Source organism: Aotus nancymaae, unplaced genomic scaffold (assembly GCF_030222135.1).
Source record: "Aotus nancymaae isolate 86718 unplaced genomic scaffold, 86718_ANA_hifiasm-v0.15.2.pri h1tg000067l, whole genome shotgun sequence".
Lineage (NCBI taxonomy): Eukaryota > Metazoa > Chordata > Mammalia > Primates > Aotidae > Aotus > Aotus nancymaae.
This window is the reverse complement of record NW_026988482.1, coordinates 3,771,152-3,793,892: the sequence shown is the minus strand read 5'-3', so window position 1 is coordinate 3,793,892 and position 22,741 is coordinate 3,771,152.

Here is a 22,741-nt window from a genome sequence, read left to right as displayed (position 1 = left end):
TCAAACTATCTTTGCAGACAACGTGATTCTATATATAGAAAACTTCATAGACTTAGCCTGCCAGCTCCTTAGGCTGATAAACAACTTCAGCAAAGTCTTGGGATACAAAATCAATGTGCATAAATCACAAGCATTCCTATACATAAAGAACAGATAAGCAGAGAGCCAAATCAGAATGCAATCCCATTCACAAATGCTACAAGAAGAATACAATACCTAGGAATACAGCTAACCATGAAGGTGAAAGATCTCTACAATGACAACTACAAACCACTGCTTACAGAAATCAGAGACGACACTAACAAATGGAAAAATGTTTCATGCTCATGAATAGAAAGAATCAGTATCATTAAAATGGCCATACTGCCCAAAGGAATTTATAGATTTGATGCTATTCCTATTAAAGTACCATTGATATTCTTCACAGAAGTAGAGAAAACTTTCTAAAAATTTATATGGAACCCAAAAAGAGCCCAAATAGCCAAGGCAACCCTAAACAGTAAGAACAAACCTGGAGGCATCATGCTACCTGACCTCAAACTATACTACAAAGCTACAGTAACCAAAACAGCATGGTACTGGTACAAAAACAGGCACATAAACCAATGGAACAGAATAGAGAACCAAGAAGTAAGACTGAACACCTATAGCTATCTGATCTTTGACACACTTGACAAAAACAAGCAATGGGGAAAAGATTCTCTATTTAATAAATGGTGGTGGGATAACTGACTAGCCATATGCAGAAGATTGAAACTGGACCTCTTTCTTCTACCATGCACAAAAATTCACTCAAGATGGATTAAATGCTTAAATGTAGAACTCAAAACTATAAAAACTCTGGAAGACAACCTAGGCAATACTATTCTAGACATAGGAACAGGCAAAGATTTCATGATAAAGACTCAAAAAGCAATTGCAACAAAAGCAAAAATTGACAAATAAAATCTAATTAAACTTAACAGCTTCTGCACAGGAAAGAAAACTATCAACAGAGTGAATAGACAATCTACAGAGTGGGAGAAAAATTTTGCAAACTATGCATCTGACAAAGGTCTAATATCCAGAATCTAGAAGAAATTTAAACAAATTTGCAAGAAAAAGAAACCCCAAACAACCCCATTGAAAAGTGGGCAAAGGATATGAACAGACATTTTTCAAAAGAAGACACACACACAGCCAACAAACATATGAAAAAAGTTCAATGTCACTGATCATTAGAAAAATGAAAATCAAAACTGCAGTGAGATATTATCTCACACTAGCCAGAATGGCTATTATTAAAAAGTCAAAAAATAACAGATGCTGGCTAGGATGCAGGCAAAAAGGAATGTTTATACACTGTTGGTGGGAATGTAAGTAAATTCAACTATTGTGGAGGATCATGTGGTGATTCCTTAAACAATGTGAAACAGAAATACCATTTGATCCAGTGATCCCATTACTGAGTATATACCGAATGAAATAAGAATCATTTTATTATAAAGACACATGCACACATATGTTCATTGTAGCACTATTCACAATTACAAAGACATGAAATCAACCTAAATACTCATTAATGCTAGACTGAATAAAGAAACTGTGGTATATAAACACCATGGAATACTATGCAGCCACCAAAAGAATGAGATCATGCCCTTTGCAGGAACATGGATGGAGATGGAGGCCATTATCCTTAGCAAACTAATGCAGAAACAGAACACCAAATACCACATACTCTGACTTATAAGTGGGAGCTGATGGCCGAGTAGACACAGCACCTGTCTGCAGCTCCCATCGAGATGAATGCAAAGGGTGAATGATTTCTGCATTTCCAACTGATTCCTTCACTGGGACTGACGAAATGGTTGGTGCAACCCATAAAGAGCAAGGAAAAACAGGGTGAGGTGATGGTTCACCCGGAAGCTGGGTGGGGCAAAGGGACCTCCTTCCCTCAAAGAAGGGAGGCAGTGAGGGATTGGGATACCCACCCGGGACGCTATGCTTTTCCCATGGATTTTTGCAGCCTGTGGATCAGGAGGTTCCCTGTGACCCTACACCACCAGGGCTTTGGGTCCCAAGCACAAAACTGGGCAGACCCACGGCAGCTGCTCCAGTTGGTGGCTCCAGTTTGGGTAGGCACTGAGGTGCAGGAGGTTTTACATAATCCAGTGGCTTCTGGAACTCCAGAGAGGCAGGAGACCCATCCACTTCTGTGGAAAGGGGGCTGAAGCCAGGGAGCCAAACAGCCTTGCTCCATGGGTCTTACTCCCATGGATCCCCACAAGCTAAGACTTACCGGCTTGGAATCCCCACTGGCCAGCACACCGTCCTGGAGTCTGCCTAAGATGACCAGTTCCTGGGAGGAGGGGCAACCACAATTACTGCAGCTCTAGTTGATGATTTTCCTCTCCCAGTGCCAGGGAGGCTGGGCAGTTTGGACTGGGCGGTATTCCCCGCAGTGCAGCACAGCAGCTATAGCAGATTGTGGTCAGACTGCTTCTCTAGGTGGGACCTGGATCCATCTCTCTTCACTGGGCAGGGCCTCCATGCAGGAATTCCAGCAACTCCAGCCTGGGGTTTACAGACAGAACTCTCATCTCCCTAGGACAGAGAACCTAGGGGCAGGGGTGACCGTGGTCTCAGATTCAGTGGACTTAATCTTTCCTGCCCGCTGGCTCTGAAGAGTCCAGGCAATCTGGATGAGGGGGGATTCCCCCAGCACAGTGCACTAGCTCCACAAAGGGGCAGCCAGACTGCTTCCTTAAGGGGGTCCCTGATCCTGTGCCTCCTGACTGGGTGAGACCTCCCAACAGAGGTCATCAGATGCCTCATACAGGAGAGTTCCAGCTGGCATTAGGTTGGTGCCTCTTTGGGACAAAGCCTCCAGGGGAAGGAGCAGGCAGCAATCTTTGCTGTTCTCCAACCTCCACTGATAATACCCAGGTGAACAGGGTCTGGCGTGGACCCCCAGAAAACTACAGCAGACCTGCAAGAGGGACCTGATTATTAGAAGAAAAACAAACAGAAAGCAACAACAGCAACATCAACAAAAAAGACCACACAAAAACCTCTTCCAAAGGTCAACAGCCACACAGATCCAATGTAGATAAATCCTTAAAGATGAGGAAAAAACAATGCAAAAACAGAAAATTCCAAAAAACAGAATGCCTCTTCTCCTCCAAATAATTGCAACACCTCTCCAGCAAGAGCACAGAACTGGGCTGAAGCTGAGATGGATGAACTAACAGAAGTAGGCTTCAGAAAGTGGGTAATAATGAACTTCACTGAGCTAAAGGGTTATGTTCTGTCCCAATGCAAAGAAGCTAATAACCATAATAAAAGATTATAGGAGCTGTTAACTAGAATAACCAGTTTAGAAAGGAACATAAATGACCTGATGGAGCCAGAAAAACACAGCATGAGAGGCAAACACAAGTATCAATGGCTGAATTGACCAAGCAGAAGATAGACTATCAGAGCTTGAAGACTATCTTGCTGAAATAAGGCAGGCAGACAAGATTAAAGAAAAGAGAATGAAAAAGAATAAACAAAACCTCCGAGAATGATGGGATTATGTAAGAAGACTGAACCTATGACTGATTGGAGTACTTGAAAGAGAAGGGGAGAATGGAACTGAGTTGGAAAAAACACTTCTGAACATCATCCAGGAGAATTCCAACCTAGCAAGACAGGCAGGCCAACATTCAGATTCAGGAAATCCAGAGAACCCCAATAAGATACTCCATAAGAAGATCAGCCCCAAGACACATACTCATCAGATTCTCCGAGGTTGAAATGAAGGGATAAATGTTAAGGGCATCCAGAGACAAAGGCCAGGTCGTTTACAAAGGGAAGCCCATTAGGCTAACAGTGAACATGTCAGTGGAAGCCCTACAAGCCAGAAGAAATTGGGTGCCAATATTCAACATTCTTAAGAATAAGAATTTCCAACCCAGAATTTCATACCTGGCCAAAGTAAGCTTCATAAGCAAAGTAGAAATAAAATCCTTTTCAGACAAGCAAATGCTGAGGGATTTTGTCCCCACTTGCAAGCCAGACTTGCAGGAGTTCCTAAAGGAAGCATTAAATATGGAAAGGAAAAGCTATTACCAGCCCCAGCAAAAATACACTGAAGTACACAGACCAGCAACACTGTGCAGCAACTACATTAAAAAGTCTGCAAAATTAACCAGCCAGCATTATGATGACAGGATCAAATTCACTCATAAGAATATTAATCTTATGTAATGCTAATGAGCTAAATGGCCCAATTAAAAGACACAGAAGGGCAAGCTGGATGAAATATAAGACCCATTGGTGTGCTGTATTGAAGAGACACATCTCATGTGCAAAGACACCCACAGGCTCACAATAAAGTGATCGAGGCAAATTTACCAAGCAAATGGAAAGCAGAAAAAAGCATGAGTTGCAATCCTAGTTTCTGACAAAATAGATATTAAACCAGCAAAGATTAAAAAAGACAAAGTTCAATTCAACATGAAGAGCTAACTATTTCTGATATATATGCATCCAATACAAGAGCACCCAGATTCATTAAAAAAAGTTCTTAAAGACCTACAAAGGGACTTAGACCCCCACAAAATAACGATGAGAGACTTTAATACCCCACCATCAGTATTAGACAGATCATTGAGACAGAAAACTATCAAAGCTATTCAGGACTTGCATTCAGCTCTGGACCAAGTTAACTTGTTGGATATATACGGAACTCTCCACTCAAAAACAACAGAATATATATTTTTCTCAGAGCCACATGGCACTTACTCTAAAATTTGATCACATAATTGGAAGTAAAACACTCCTCAGCAAATGCAAAAAAAAATGAAATCATAACAAACAATCTCTCAGACCACAGTGCAATCAAATTAGAACTCAAGATTAAGAAACCCACTCAAAACCACACAACTACCTAGAAATTGAACAATCTGCTCCTGAATGACTTCTGGGTGAATAATGAAACAAAGGCAGAAATCAAGAAGTTCTTTGAAACTAATGAGAGCAAAGAGACAATGTACCAGAATCTCTGGAATGCAGCTAAAGCAGTGTTAAGAGGGAAATTTATAGCACTAAAATGCTCACACTGAAAAGCTAGAAAGATCTTAAATCAACACCCTAATAGCACAACTAAAAGAACTGGAGAACCAAGAGCAAACAAACCCCAGAGCTAGCAGGAGACAATAAACAACCAAGCTCAGAGTGGAAATAAAGGAGGTAGAGACACACACACAAAAACCCTTCAAAAACTCAATGAATGAATCCAGGAGTGGATTTAAAAAAAAAAAAAATCAATAAAATAGGCTACTAGCTAGACTAATAAAGGAAAAAAGAGAAGATTCAAATAAACACAATAAAAATGATGAAGGGGATAACATCACTGACTCCATGTAAGTACAAACCATCAAAACATACTATAAACACCTCTATGCAAATAAACTAGAAAATTTAGAAGAAATGGATAAATTCCTGGACACAGACACCCTCCCAAGACTGAACCAAGAAGAAGGTGAATCTCTGAATAGATCAATAATGAGTTCTGAAATTGAGGCAGTAATAAATAGCCTACCAACCAAAAATGAAAGTGCAAGACCAGATGGATTTACAGCTGAATTCTACCAGAGGTACATAGAGGAGCTGGTACCAGTTCTTCTGAAACTATTCCAAACAATTCAAAAAGAGGGATTCCTCCCGAACTCATTTTATGAGGCCAGTATCATCCTGACACCAAAACCTGTCAGAGATACAACAAAAAAAGAAAACTTCAGGCCAATATCCCTGATGAACCTCAATGCAAAAATCCTCAATAAAATACTGGCAAACTGAATCCAGCAGCACATCGAAAAGCTTATCCACCATGATTAAGTCGGCTTTATCCCCAGGATGCAAGGCTATTCAACATATGCAAATCAATAAACATAATTATCCCCAAAGCAATTTATAGATTCAGTGCTAGTCACATAAAACTACCATTGATATTTTTTCACAGAATTGGAAAAAAACTATTTAAAAATTCATGTGGAACCAAAAATGAGTTCATATAGTGAGGACAATCCTAAGCAAAAATAACCAAGCTGAAGGCATCATGCTACCGAATTTTAAACTATACTACAAGGCTAGAGTAACCAAAAGAGCATAGTACTGGTATAAAAATAGGCTCATAGACCAATGGAATGGAATTGATAACTCAGAAATAAAATCACACATCTAACAATCGTCTGATCTTTGACAAACATGACAAAAACAAGCAATGGGGAAATGATTCCCTATTTAACAAATGGTGCTGGAGAACTGGCTAGCCATATGCAGAAAATTGAAACTGGATCCCTTCCTTTCACCTTATACAGAGATTAACCCAAGATGGACTGAAGACTTAAATGCAAAACCCAAAACTATTAAAACCCTAGAAGAAAATCTATGCAATATCATTCATGACATAGGCATGGGTGATGATTTTGTGATGAAATCACCAAAAACAATTGCAACAAAGACAAAAATTGACAAATGGGATCTAATTAAACCAAAGAGCTTCTGCACAGCAAAAGAAACTATCATCAGAGTGAACAGAAAACCTACAGAATTGGAGAAAATTTTTGTAATATATCCATCTGACAAAGGTCTAATATCTAGAATCTACAAGGAACTTAAGCAAAGTTACAAGAAAACAACAAACAACCCCATTAAAAGTGGACAAAGGACATAAACAGATACTTCTCAAAAAAGGACATACATGCGGCACAAACGTGGGAAAAAAAGCTCAACATCATTGTATTAGAGAAATGCAAATCAAAACCATAATGAGATATCATCTCACATCAGTCAGAATGGTGATTATTAAAAAGTCAAGAAACAACAGATGCTGGTGAGTTTGTAGAGAAATAGGGACACTTTTATACTGTTGGTGGGAATATAAATTAGTTCAACTGTTGTGGAAGGCAGCATGGCAATTCCTGAAAGATTTAGAACCAGAAATACCGTTTGACCCAGCAATCCCATTAGTGAGTATATACCCAAAGGAATATAAATCATTCTATTATAAAGATACATGCACATATATGTTCATTGTCACATTATTCACAATAGCAAAGACATGGACTCAACCCAAATACCCATCAATGATAGATTTGATAAACAAATTGTGGTACATATACACCACGGAATACTATGCAGCCACAAAAGGGAATGAGATCATGTCCTTTACAGGGATGTGGATGAAACTAGAAGCCGTTATCCTTAGCAAACTAACTCAGGAACAGAAAACCAAACACTACACGTTCTCACTTATAAGTGGGAACTGAACAATGAGAACACATGGACACAGGGAGGGGAAAGACACAGTGAGACCTATCGGGGAAGGAGAAAGTGAGATGAGAGCATTAGGAAAAACAGCGAATACATGCTGGGCTTAATACCTAGGTGATGGGTTGACAGGTGCAGCAAACCACCGTGGCACACATTTACCCAGGTAACAAACCTGCACATCCTGTACTCCAGAATTTTTTTTAAAAAAGAGGGAGCTAAATGATGAGAACATGTAAACACATAGAGGGGAACAACACGCACGTAGGGACTACTTGAGGGTAGAAAGTGGGAAGAGGAAGGGGATCAGGAAAAATAACTAATGGGTACTAGGCTTAATACCTGGGTGATGAAATAATCTGTACAACAAACCCTCATGACACAAATTTACCTATACAACAAACTTTACATGTACCCCTGAACTTAAAATACATGTTAAAAAGTAAAAATAAAAATTCTGCTTTATTTTTGCGACAATACCCAATCAATGAGAAATAGACTTTTAGTGGAAATTGAAACTTATGGTATGAAGATATACAGAGAAATATTTCATGGGATATTCATTTTAAAGCATTTGTTTTTTCTAGTTTGGGATTTTTAAGAACTTAAGAGATATCTTTTATAAATAGGTGAGGGTTTCACAAACATGTTTGGCATGTTAACACAGTGTAACTGTCATTCCAAGAGTGGATGAGAATTGTTGTCACTGCTTCTATTATAATGTATTTGAACATTTCCTGTGCTTGACAGGCATATTTAAATATATATTGGCTGGAGATTGCATTGACAACAAACTGTAATTTTTAAAGGACTATAAAGCATTTTAAATGCTCTGGCAAAGTATTGACCAACTGGACTGTCTTAATTTGACTAGGCTGGGAGTCAACTAGAATGCTATTTTTTGGGTATATCAGTGTCCAGTTCTTTCTGAATGAACCTTTTTTTTTCCCACCTCACTTCTCTCTCTGCAGAGCTATCACCCCTGGACATTGCTCTGCCATCCAGCAGGACAGTCTTGCCTTTGGTGATTAAAGAGGGCATGTTCATAGACATATGACCCGTGTAGTCATAGGGCCTCTCACTCAGAGGAGCCTGAGTTGCCTTTGTCTCTGTTTTGAAATTCATAATAATTTTATCTTTGAACCCATGTTTTGTAAATTAAGTCCAGTGGGGCAGTGGAGCATATACTTGAAGAGAGGAAATACACACAATGTGTGCAGTTGCTGGCCTCCCCATTTGCATAGGGTAGTCACGGTGCTCTCCTGGCCATGGTGCAGGGAATTCTCATGGGCTCACAATTGAGGAAGTTGAGTGAGACTCAAAGTGAGTACAGAACTTGCTTCTAATGCAAAGCAATGCCATTCTAAGAACCACAAAAGACCAAGTAATCCATCAAATCTTTTTTCACTTGTGTTACTCCCCTGTATTAGCCACTTGCTTATGCTGAAAATGATGACATAGAAAAAAAGGGAAAGATCAGGCAACTCATAGTTTCTTTTCCTTTCAGTCCTTACTTGCTCATCAATAAGATGAGGGTATTACTAAAACGTGCAAGTGTCAAAAAGTAGAACAACTGAGTTAGTTTGTGCAATGCTTCCACTATTCTGGTGAGACTAAAATACACATGCATGTATGAGCTATGAAAAACAAATTGTGTCATTTCAACGATACTACATTTAAGTTAAATGCTCCTTAATAAAATTGGCATGATGAACAGTAAAATCATGCAAATAATTTAAATTTTTAATTTTATTATTTACTTAGAAAGACATTAAATAGCAAATAAAAACACCACAACAAGTTGAGACAGACCACAGAAAAGAGGACGACATTTTAGTTGAATGCCTTAAATGGTACAGTTTTTCTTTTTTTTGCAAGGGGCACCACATTTTCATTTGGTACTGAGTCTTGCAAATACACAGCTAACTCTGGTCACTGGGTCACTGCTGGTAGTCACTGTCAGTAGTCACCTAGAGCCTCTAATCTACACTCATCTTTCTGGGTCCTCCTTCCTAGACAGAAATCATTGGTAGGGGGCTGCTTTTATTTGCTGAACTCACATGGATGGGGAGGGAGGGTATAGCTTATTCAGGGAGTCCAGGTGCATCCAGTACAGAGGTTTAAAAATTTCTAAACACTCTGCTATTTAGCAAGTAGAACTACTAGTCATTACACTGATGCTTTGCATGAAATTGCTGACACCTTGGAAACTGCTTAATGATACATAAAATTCTATTTTTTCTGTGTGGAATGCCACTGGGCAAGTGGGTATTACTTAGAGATGTATAAATATTGTGCATATTTGCATGAAGAGTCACTTACAAGTCAGTAAGTTTTCTGAACTGTAGAAGAACAAAGAGAAAAAAAAATCACAGAGAAATGAATCATTTCATAGGATCTTACTCCATTATTTCTTAACCTTGGAAAGGCAAAACATTTCTATAAATGGGTAACTTTAATTTTATTTTGAAGATAATACAAAGGCAACATTAAATTAGTTTTCCATTTTACCATTTTGCTTTAAAAGAAAAAAAATTTGCTTTCGTTTCAGAATCCTGAGTGGAACAGGTTTTTGAAACGTGGCAAAGCTAGTGCTCATCATTGCCTGTTTAGTCCTTCTCCCTGCTTTGTTCTCTGAATCTCCTCCATTCTGATTTGCTTCTAATTTATTTTTGATGCAACAGCTCTATGAGCATATTTGCAAATCTATTAATGTCAAGTGTCCCATCCCACAGCAATTAGTTGCTGCCATTAGCGATCACCTTATACAGTCACAGGACCAACTCTGTGGATCAAGTTTTATGTTTCGGGTTCTCATTCAGAAGTTAGAATATTTTTGCTTTTGCTCGGTGTTATTCTCATGACCTTTATACACAATTATATTAGTGTGGCCTATGGAAATGCATACATGGGGATTTTGGGGTCTTAGTAAATTGGGTTGAAGCCATCCATGTTGCTTGTGAGGGTAATGAATCAGCTTCTTGGGACTTTCACTTTTCATTCACAAAACAAAGGTAAGTCTTACCTTATGGAGTTGTCATAAAGTTTAGATGAGATAACAGATGCAGAGTTGGGTGTCAGGCACATAGTAAGCTTCATGACTATTTTTCCTTCTTTTTCCTTCCATGTAAAATTTCATACACACTTAAAAGTTAGCCTCTTTTAAATTTTTTAAAAAGCAAAGTTTTTGACCTTTGTAAACATATCAGAAATGCTTATCTGCATGTCCATGATGAAAAGTATTACTCCATCTTTCCACTCTGCTTCCAAACTTCTAGGCATGAGTAAACTATAGAGCATTTTTCTGAAAATTCTGTTAGTGTATGTAAATATCTAATTATCTAGCTAGCTCCTCATTTTTTATCATCACAAATGAGGTCATGTTATGCCTGTTAATGTGCAATTTATTTTTGATGTTTTTACATAGTAGCTTACAGTTTATAGTTCCTTATTATTTTTAATTGCTCCATACGATTCCCTTTGTGTCCAGCTTTGTGTTATCCCAAACTCTGCAGTAGTGGGTATCACCGTATGCGTATCCTTATCTATCCAGCTACTCATATAGGGTACCTTCCCAGAAGTATAGTTGCTGAAATGGAGGATGGAAGGATGTATTTATGTGTAACTTTGATTCTTTTCTGTATATGCCCTCCAACTCCAGTTCCATCACTGATTCCCTACTCCTGTCAAAAGAGCTAATCTAAATAATTTACAACACTAATTTGATATAACAATAATGAAATTTTTCTACCTACCTATCTCTTTCTAAGGTTGTTATGAAGCAAAAATGCTGCTGATGAAAAGCCCATGTTAACTTTTGCTGTGCATATACAATTTGATATAAATTGTAGTAAGTCAGGACATGTGACAATAAACTTTATTACTTATCGAGTGAAAGGCCTTGACCCTTTTCAGAGTTGGGAAGGACTGAGCTCTCGGGGGAGAGTTTTGTGGAAGACTAGAGGGTTTTTCTGAAATCATTTTATATGTGTAAACGTCTCCTTTGTGAGTACCAATGCCATAAACTACAAACCTTCTCCACAGTCCTTCTTTTCACTGAAACCATGCTGAATCCTAATCATAGGAAACAAACATAGGGTAACACAAATGAGGCCCCTCCCTGGTGGGGCCTTCCACAGTGTTATGTAACCTCATCACAAAGGGAGATACTCATGTTTTTCTCAAACTTGGTGAACTTCCCTAAGTGGTTTTAGAAGCTCAGATTACAAACAGCTTCCTAATTGTCTTTGAAAACCATCCTTCCTATGAGTGTTGAGTTATTGCCGATTGAGTCTTATCCTTAGGTTTTTCTGTGTCCTCACTGACAAGTCCTGGATCCAAGGAAAATACAGAGAAATGCTCTGAAAGCAAACCTGTTCTTACCCACAAGAAAACGCCATTATTCAGTGACTGTCATAGACTCAGGGGAACAATATGTGCCTTTCATTCTTCTATTTTCCTAAGAGTCTTCATTGTATCTGCCTTGTCTGTGAATGGGTTCCACCATGCAGGAAGTGACATGGCACAGTGCGTTTAAAAATATTCCTTATTTTTGTTCGATTGGGTAGCACCACGTGTCCAACTCCAAAACAAGAGGAAGGTCATGGTAATCCACATCACAGTCAAGGTGGTTCATTAATCCTCTGATTAGGTCATCTGAACAAACTTTTGCAATTGAAGTAATGTCATAAATTTAAAACTTGTACTTGCAAGTCAGATTTTCTCTAAGAACCTCTTTGGGAGTGTTTATACAATACATAGGCAATCTTCCCCCAGAATGTTTTTGGTCTCCTTGGTAAGACCGCTATGACTTACCGAGTGCTTATAATGTGCTAAACTCTTTGCACATATGATCTCGGAATTTTACAACTCTGAAAGGTGAGGATTATTATGCCTGCTTATAAATGAGGAAATAGAAGTACAGAGAAGTTTAGAAATATTCTCAAGGTCACATAGTTAGGTCAAACTTAAATCTGTCAGGCTTCAAAAATCTAGGTTTTCTATTACACTAAGCCATCTTTCAAACAAAAAGGCCCCTATAATTGTAAGGTTTACATTTTTTAATACTTAAACTCTGTCCCAAAGCAAACATTGTCTTCACAAATCAGTGACCTCCAGGGAAGAGTCTTTTTTATTCCCACTTCCCGATAATTTATAAATCATATTGAATTCCAATCTGTTCATTGATTTACACATCAGATTGAAATAAATGACTAGAAAGATGGTTATTGCATTCGAACAATGTGCTTGAGATTCTCTGACTTGATTCATAAACTAATGTAAATTATACATTGGGGAGCCCCAAAAAGATATAGGCAGTGATCATCTGGATTAACAAACTGGGGCATCCAGGAAAGACCTGCAGAGGAGACCTGGAGGAAAAAGAAAACAGAGTAGTATCCTATGGGAGCCCCAAGCTAACATCAAGAGAGCACACCCCATAGCCCCACCTTCTTCTCCTTCTCCTTCTCCTCCTCCTCCCCCTCCTCCTCTTTTTCCTCCTCCTCCTTCCTCTTCTTCTTCCTTGTCTTCCTTCTTCTTCCTTCCCTCCTCCTCCTCCTTCTTCCTTCTCTTCCTCCTCCTCCTCCTTCTTCCTCCTCCTCCTTCTTCCTCCTCCTCGTCCTGAAAACATGTGCAGAATGTGCAGGTTTGTTACATTCATACATGTGCCATGGTGGTTTGCTGCACCTATCAACTCGTCATCTAGGTTTTAAGCTCCGCATGCATGAGGTATTTGTCCTAATGCTCTCCTTCCCCTTGACCCCCACCCACAGACAGGCCCCAGTATGTGATGGTCCCATCCTTGAGTTCACGTGTTCTCATTGTTGAGCTGCTTCTTACACTGGCAGTTCTGTGTGTTGTGTGCTGGGATGAGTTGCAGCTGGAATTTATTTACTTAAGTATGGTTAAAGATTTTGTAATATTTTGGATTATTTTATTGGTAACACTCTGGATTCTCTCTAGTTGTGAAACTTGGCTTCCCTCTCTCAGGATTAACTCATCATTCTATTAAATTTCTCTGTTTCTTCTAATTATTAAGGCGTTTGTTATGCAACTATGCTATAACACCAGCAGGTATCAGGCATGGCCATGCACTAGGAGGTGTTGATGGTTAACAGGTAAGGAGACTCTGCATCTCAGTCCGGGAGACTGTGCATCTCAATCCGGGAGACTGTGCATCTCAATCCGGGAGACTCCGCATCTCAGTCCGGGAGACTCCGCATCTCAGTCCGGGAGACTCTGCATCTCAATCCGGGGAGACTCTGCATCTCAATCCGGGGAGACTCTGCATCTCAGTCCGGGAGACTCTGCATCTCAATCCGGGAGACTCTGCATCTCAGTCCGGGAGACTCTGCATCTCAGTCCGGGAGACTCTGCATCTCAATCCGGGAGACTCTGCAACTCAATCCGGGAGACTCTGCATCTCAGTCTGGGAGATGCTGCATCTCAGTCCGGGAGACTCTTCATCTCAATCCAGGGAGACTCTGCATCTCAATCCGGGGAGACTCTGCATCTCAATCCGAGAGACTCTGCGTCTCAGTCCGGGGAGACTCTACATCATCTCAATCCGGGGAGACTCTGCATCTCAATCCGGGGAGACTCTGCATCTCAGTCCGGGAGACTGTGCATCTCAATCCGGGAGACTCTGCATCTCAATCCGGGGAGACTCTGCATCTCAATCCGGGGAGACTCTGCATCTCAATCCGGGAGACTCTGCATCTCAGTCCGGGAGACTCTGCATCTCAATCTGGGAGACTCTGCATCTCAGTCCGGGAGACTTTGCATCTCAGTCCGGGAGACTCTGCATCTCAGTCCGGGAGACTGTGCATCTCAATCCGGGAGACTCTGCATCTCAATCCGGGGAGACTCTGCATCTCAGTCCGGGAGACTGTGCATCTCAATCTGGGAGACTCTGCATCTCAATCCGGGGAGACTCTGCATCTCAGTCCAGGAGACTCTTCATCTCAGTCCGGGACACTCTGCATCTCAAGCCAGGAGAGTCTGCATCTCAGTCCGGGAGATGCTCAGTGTTCTACATGCAAAACCTCTTGTCATCTAAGCCTTCCTATGTCACCCCACCTCTGTGCTTTTGCATCTCAATTTAGCCTCCCATGCTCCTGCCCTGGTGCTTCTCCTCCTCCCCAGGGTGATGGCCGGCTCATGCAGGCAGGTGCTACTCACCAAAGTCCTTTGTAGCCCCAGCACCCTGCACCTAGAAGACACTCAGTCATTGTTTGTTAGTTATGCCAATTCTTATGAACCAACTCTATCCCCCATTGTCTCATTCCCATGCCATTCTCCCCTTCAAGCTAATACAAAATGCCTATAGAAAAACGTTCTTCTTTTTTTGAAAAGCTTATATTTGTTTTTACATTTGTCTTCCATATCGTAGCATAAAAGGGACCAATGTTAAAAAATGTTTAAGTATTTAAATATTCTGAAAGCTCCGAAAGAAGCTAATATGAAAACATTTATGAATAATTTGAAAGTTGTGTTTCTTTTGATTAGACTGAAGACAAAGGCAGTGTCTTCAGGAAGGCCACTGACATACGCACACACACACTCACTCAGTATACATATGCACTTGTTACTTAGAAAGGGAAGGAGGGCTGAGCAGATAGCTTCTCTCAACACAGTGTGGCTTTGTTTGCCATCCTGGCTACTTGCCACCTTGGAGTGCCCTGAGTCCTGAGGAGATGGGACCAAGGATAAATGCTTGATTGTGGGTTCCTTAAGGCCAGGGTCTGATCATTTATCATCTGTGTAGTGACTGAAATATGGCAGGTAATCATTTGCTAATCTTTCCTTGATCAAGAGGGTGGTGGCAAGAAAGGCCCACAGTCTCCAGCACAGTCTGGGGCTTTTCATACGGGGCATTCTGAGTGTTACAGGAATCAGTACGAAGGTGCTCTCACGGAGCGTCCAACAGTGTGGTTTGGGATCGGCCCCATGGACTGTACCTTCTTGGAAGACCAGGGCCTGGCCAGAGACTAGTTCTTATTTGGAACAAGCAAAATTCCTGTTTTTCCATGGCACCTGCCAGGGCTCAGGCATGTACTGGCCTTATTCCCTATCTTACCCCTATCCAAGAGATTGCATTGCCAAAACACCAGGCTGTTGCCCTAAGCCACCAGACTGACTGACTGACTGCGTTGTTCACTTTGCCTCTGTCACCTTTCCCACCTACAGAAACACTTCTTCAAAGGTCAGCCCAGGCATTGTGCATGGCACAAGCCTCCACTAAGAACTACATCATTAGGCCAGATGTGGTGGCTCACGCCTGTAATCCCAGCACTTTGGGAGGCTGAAGTGGGCCGATCACAAGGTCAGAAGTTCGAGACCAGCCTGGCCAACATGGTGAAACCCTGTCTCTACTAAAAATACAAAAATTAGGCGTGGCGGCGTGTGCCTGTAATCCCAGCTGCTCAGGAGGCTGAGGTAGGAGAATTGCTTGAACCCAGAGCAGAGGGCGGAGGTTGTGGTGGGCTGAGATTGCACCGCTGCAGTTCAGCCTGCGTGACAGAGTAAGACTCCATCTCAAAAAAAAAAAAAAAAAAAGAACTTATATGACCACCCCTACCCCTTCTATGCTCTCACGTCAATTTGAGCACAACTTACTGGAATTGCTTATTTACTTTTTAGCTTCCCCAGAAACTAAGCTTTATACGTCAAGAACTTTACTATCTTCACCCTGGTACCACCAAAACTGAGCAGAGTCCTCAGCATATTTTAGGTGCTCAATAAAAGTTCATTGAATTGAAGTGAGCCTTGTCTATGTACCACTGAAAATCACTGTGTATTAATACTGCATGGATGAGCTGTTGAACATTGCTATAAATTCAGTGCTTTTCAGTTTATCTTGCTTTAAATCGCTAGCAGCTAAATTTAGGCTGTTCCTTGCTAGTATATTTATTTGTAATTAGAGTGGGGATTTTCAAGGAAAGAAAAAGAAAAGTTGACCTCTGAGTTTATTTGTTTCTCACCCCCAAATCATTTTCTGGAAGGATGGTACTTTGGAGCTGAGATCAAAGATAATTTTGCCTGTCTTAGAAACCCACAGGTTATTTTTAAGTAAAACAAAATGAGATGATTAGAAAAGATTATGTTTGGAAATATAATTATTTCCTAACTTCTGAGCACATGCCTTGAGAGTGCTTCTTTGAATACATGCACTGACAAATATTCCATTAAAGGATAGACTTGTTTACAGCAAAAACATTTCAGTACAACAAGGTTATCCACTTGACAATTTCTTATAGTACATTGTAATTATATACTGTAATTTTAAAAATTCTGATTACAAAAAAACACTACATGTGAATTCTAATTATTTCCAAAAGCTTATATATTGAAATGTCCCATTTAATGTAAAATGGAAAGTTAGGATGTCTGAACTGAAGAATCATACTGGTATCTTCTTGAGAAAGGGACTGATAAGACATAATTAATAAAACGTTTGAAATTAAATGGTGCCTTTTATGGCCTCACTGGAATATAGCCACATGTGTTTTCTGTATCTGCACAGTTGACCAGCCTGTGGGTAACTACTGTTACTTGAAGTACCTCAAGCCACATTTCAGAAATGTAAGAAAGACAACTTACCTTTAATGGGAATAATTAGACAGGGTAGATACCAATGATCCAGAGATGTTGCAAGGTTGATTGGTTTGTCATTTGCCCATTTTTCCTAAGGGATATCTTTTCAGTGATTTTAGGTTACCACCTAAGTCTGTTAACTTTAGGAGGTCGAGATCTCAAAGCAAAATCATTCCAATAATATCATGGGACTCAACGAACCGTCCGGTGTACCTAGTAATCTTGAACCATGCTAGCTGTATTCAGGGATTCTGGATTAAAGAACATAGGCTGAAGTCCCCCTCCGCTTTGCTGTTAGCTGGCCTTATGTGGGTTGACAATTGAATGGATGTGAAAAGATCTAAGTTCATTCAATAGGCATTTCCTGAGGATCCAGTCCTGACATTGGGCAGGACACATAAAGACACGGCTCTTGCCCGAAAGTAACTTAGAGGCTAATTTGGAAGACACGACTTCAGCATAAACACTTCAAGATCACCACTGTCGAGGAGTGTTGTGGGAGATGAGGCAGAACTGAGCAGGAGTTTTGGAGGAGTAGAAAAAGGACAGTCATTTTTGCCTACCTGGGGCTGCTTTCTAGGTCATAAACATTGCAAATTTAGATTACAGGATTTACTTGTGCTCTGTGTCTTGATGACGCCCTGGTCTCTGCTGATAACATCCCTGGTCTCTGCTGATAAGGTTGATTGAGTGATGCCAAAGGAAACTTTTGGTTCTGTTTTGATCCAGGGACCCCTTGTCTTGAAATGGGAGAGCCTGTATCTTAAAAAAGATCATTTTGTTGAATAGATCCTGCATCATTCTGCCAAAAATAGATGAATGAAAGACTTACTAAGCATGTAACATGAGGAAATAAGAAAAGTGCATTTGAAAATGAAATTTTTAAATCACCAAATATGAGAGAGAATGAGGAAGGAGCTCTCATTTCAGATGTTTCCCGTAACATGTCACATCTGAAAACAAATCCAAAATTCAGAGGGATTAAGACCCCTGGTGAATTCCCGGGTCTATTTCATTTTTGATGAGGCAAAGGAATTAGTTCTTTCCATTTTGACACTTCCACTTGAGGTATTCCAAAACAAAGGCATAAATTCAAACATACAACCTTTAAAAGCAAAGCAATATTCAAAGAAAGAGCTCCTTACTAAGAGCATGCCTTTCCGTTGAGAAACAGCCATGCTGTGTCACTGGGGGACTTCCTGCCCTAGCTGTCTTCTCACTGACGTCCATTGCAGGTGCGCCCACTGCAGTCGATGTTTGGAGGAAGGCACTAAAGCAAACCTCCAAGTTATTCCCTGGAAGAGGTTGCCATGGCACACTCCCACTGCCTTTTCTGAAGGAGGGAGTGTTTGCTTATGGAATGTCAAGCTTCTTGATTCTAAGAATCTCCTTCCCTCCTTGTTGGAGGAATAGCTGACGTTTTTCTTCATGCTAATGGCTGCAAATTGTAGACAACCAGAAAAAAAAAAAAAAAAAAAAGGTTCATAGAGAAAACAAGTCTTTTTACAACATCTTTTATAAACGGTTAACAATTTCATCTCGATAATTATTCATTTAGTTTTGGAGGTTTCAGGAGTTCACACAGAGGGAGCATGATTCATAAAATTTAAATAGTAGCAGGTAAAGTCAGATCTGTGACAGGGAGCAGGAGGCTGCCACAGTGCAATTAAAGATTTCTGGATCACGGGGCAGAGAAGGTGAAACTCATTAAAATGGCTGCAACTTCGGGACACGGCCTTGCTCAGATTTGTAAATGCTCTTGAAAGTTTAGTTAGCACACTTAAATAACTAACCAGATGGAGCTCCAATTCTCTTATGTGAAAATTGTCAGTAGTTCACATACTGTGGATGTTGGACACAAAAAACCTAGAAAAACATGCCTATTGTGAGCCACACGGGCAGGAGAGAAAATGACCCCCTAGGTAATTTCCAAATAATAGAGAACACACATAGGACTTACCATGTACCCTGCACTGTTCCAAGTGCTTTGGGTGGTCATTTAATTCTTGCAAAAACTTTCGAAAGTGGGTATCATTATCTTCATCTGTGGGAGGATATTGAACCACAGGCAGTTAAGAAATTGTCGCAGCCCATACAGCCAGTAAGTGATATAACCAGGGACTCAAACCCAGATTTTCCAGCTCCAGAGCCTGATTCTGAGACATCTGTGAATGGTATGCATTATTTTTTTATTTAAAATTATCATGTGGGTAACAGTGCTTGTAAATTATAAACCCTTCTGCAATAGTAATGAGAAGAAGGAGAACATGGAGAAGAAACAAAAGGTTAAGAAAGAAAAGTGGAAGAGAAAGAGTGGAGGAAAAGAAAATGAATTTAATAAGAGGAGAAAAAGGCAGAAACCTGGATACAGATGCCATCGAGGCTGATACATGCAGCCTAGATTTCATGAGCCTCCTGTTTTACTCCCAGCTTTTTGTCCAACTGGATTCCCTAAAGCAATTGCCCAGCACATTCTCTCACATCGGCAGGTGTGACACTCGTGACTCGGAGTCATTACTTGTTGCTTTTAACTCCTGCTGCTCTGTGTTCTTTCCTTCTCTCAAATTTCCTCAACACATTCCCTCCATCTGTTTCTCAAAGCCCACCTCAAGTCTGGCTCATCCTTCAAATCTTTGCGGAGTACTCCGGATATGAGTGGTTTTTGGAACACTTCAGAACCCTAAAATTTTAGAATTTGACCACGGTTAGACATTCTCTAGTTCAGATCACTCATGTTGCAAATGAGGCCCATGGAAGATAGATGGTTTGCCAAGGGCCACCAGCTGGACGTGACAATGCTGGAAGCCATTCCACTTCTTCTCACACTCCACATGACTGTCCTGCGTTGAACGAGCTGATGGGATGAGTCTTCTCTCTTTCACTGGACCTCCAGAAGCAGGTCTTCCTTGACTTTTGTGTCCTTTACTTCACCTAATAGAGGGTTGCCAGGTGCTTAATTAAAGATTGACTGATGAAGAACAGATGCATTTTCTCTTTGGATATATATGTATATTTTTAAAATGTTTAGAAACAATAAAATTTTAGAAAGACCATCATTTCTGCTGTAATGCAGAATAAATGTTTTCTCTAGAATTTACTTAGGAGCGGTTACAGCTCATGCATGTTAAAGATAATCTTCAATTTTTAAAAATAGACGTGTCGTTTAATAATAATCTGAACCGATGTATCCTCATTAGCCCTTTTTGTGTTCTGCTATGCAAACAGAATACTTGTCTCTTTCTCAGGGCAGCAGAGATCTTATTTAGTGAAAACATATATGAATTTTCCTTTCTTAAGTTTCTTTACGAGTGGTGGATAGAGCAAAGGAGCATACTAAACCTTGCCAACAAAGGCACTCATTAAATGCTTGCTGGCAATTGGTCAAGATTAATGTGTGGGTATACTCACTGGACAAAGTGCAGGGAAGGCTCTCACTTATTAAACGTAACACATTACAATAAAATAAATCAGTTCTTTACCTTTAATTAGAGCATCCCCAATTGACCACATTATCAGGGTCAAATACAACAACAGATGTGAACTTTGGGCAGGTATCATTTTATGTTACACATTTATCCATTATTCCAACAGTAGTATTCGTAACAAGAAATAATCACATTTTTAAAAGCACCGCTGATAGTGTTGTAAAACCAGAAATCCCAAGAAAAGGCAGGAGAATGAGCAACAGACTGCACAGACACGAAGAGGAAAAGAGAAGGCCCGCTGTTTCTAATGGAAACATGTATGCTGAAAGCTTTCCCAAAGGGACGCAAAAAGGAATGGGGAGAAACAAACAGGCTTGAAGTAACGATTATGTGCTGAGCGCTGTGCTGTACCTTGAACAAATATTAGCTTGTTTAACCCTCACCAACCACCCTTGCAGTAGATGTTTTAACCGTGTTTTACATGTGACTGTACTGAAGTTTCAAGACGTGAAACTGTCTAAGTTTATAAATGTTGAGCCTGGATTCAAACTCAGATCTGTATGACTTCATGTATATCAAGGTAGACGTTGTTGCTTCCTACCCAAGGCCCATTGCCAGCCTTCTTTGTTCACAGAACAAAGTTATTGGGCAGCTTTGTGTTTTGGTGAAGCGTGGGCTTCTTCGCAGCCCCAGGAAGTGGGTCTGGAGTAGTCTCTTTGCTGACCTATTGTCAGCGATTGGTGGGCAATGACCCAAAGCTGTCTAATGAAACTCGAGGCACAGTCTGCTCTGGGGGTTTCCGGGAAGATTCTTGTCCTTAAAAATGGATCCAAAGAAGAGAGATACTCTTTGGCCTTTGGATACTGTTGTCACCTGCAATCAAGAGGGACTATAACTGACCTACTGACATCAAGAGAGAAAAGATGAAATGCACCCGGATCCACGATGGTGCGACTGAATCGCTGAATTTAGGGCCCTAAGACTCCCCTGGCTCCAGTGTTTTCATGACACAAAATTATTCATTTTCCTTTCTGCTTAGGCTACTTTTAGTTTTGCAGCCCCCAACATCTTCCCAGATACAAATTTCATGGACTTTCAATGAAACTGAGATTCAGTCAAAAATAAAACAAGATACTATTGTCTAAGAAAGTTTATAGGCAAGCTGAAATTGTCCAAGGCACGTGATGAAGCAAGTATTTCCAAGAAGACGGCCAAGGCCAGTGAAAGAGGAAAGTGATGAGCCTGTTTACAGTGACTGTGCTGGGCCAAAGGCTTAGTACCAGCTGCATGTTTCACCTGTAATGACACCTTTCCTCGGAGAAGCTTAAGGGACTGAGAGCAGAGGGAGCCCTTTGTTTTGAGTAGGTTCTGATGAATGTATCCTCTTTGGTCCTTTAGTTCTCCTTACAGAAGGTGGCAGCCTTTTGGAACGAGTCCAACCTTGCAGAAAGAAGTAAAAATTGGCCAAGCCGGAAACATATCTTGCCATCCTTTTCTGACTGCACATTCCATGATCTGTGTGCATTTCCTAGATCATAGAGCAAATAAAGTTATCATGATTTATAACTGGTTCTTTGAAAGCCAGTCTTTTGGGTCCCTGATAATAGGTGACTCATCCAAGTTACTGCAGTTCTTTTGAGTGAAGTGAGTGCTCCCAGGCACTGCTACTGAGATGCTCTGGGCATATTCACAGAAAGAAATTAGAAATGTTTCCCAGTACTATAGATCCTTATAACTGTGGAGCAAAGCAGCATTTCTGGGAAATAAGACTATATATAAATACAAAGACACACATATAAACAAAGCAAGAGGACCAACTTAAAAACAAAATGAGTGAGTACAGCATAGAATCAATGGAAAAGAACAGAGACTACACAAGCCTTTAAATGTGGGTGCAAATCCTGGCTCGCCGTCCTACACTCTGTGACTCGGGTAACGATACGGTTTGGCTGTGTCCCTACCCAAATCTCATCTTGAATTCCCACGTGTTGCGGGAGGGAGCCGGTCTTAGACGACTAAAATCTTAATCGTCTGAATTGAATTGAATCATTCGGGCAAGTCTTTCCCATGCTGTTCTCGTAATAGTGAATGAGTCTCAAGAGTCTGATGGTTTACAAGATCTGATCTCTCTCTCTCTCTCTTTGCCTGTCTCCATCCACATAAGATGTGACTTGTTCTTCCTTGCCTTCTGCTATGATTGTGAGGCCTCCCCAGTGCTGTGGAACTGTGAGTTCATTAAGCCTCTTTCTTTAGTAAATTGCCCAGTCTTGGGTATATCTTTATCAGCAGCGTGAAAATGGACCAAATATAGGTAACTTGCCTAGAACTTCTCACTTTCAGTTTACTCATCTATTAGTTGGAGGTAACGGTATCGATATCACAGGTATGTTCTGAGGTTTGGTGACATTATTATTTTCTGA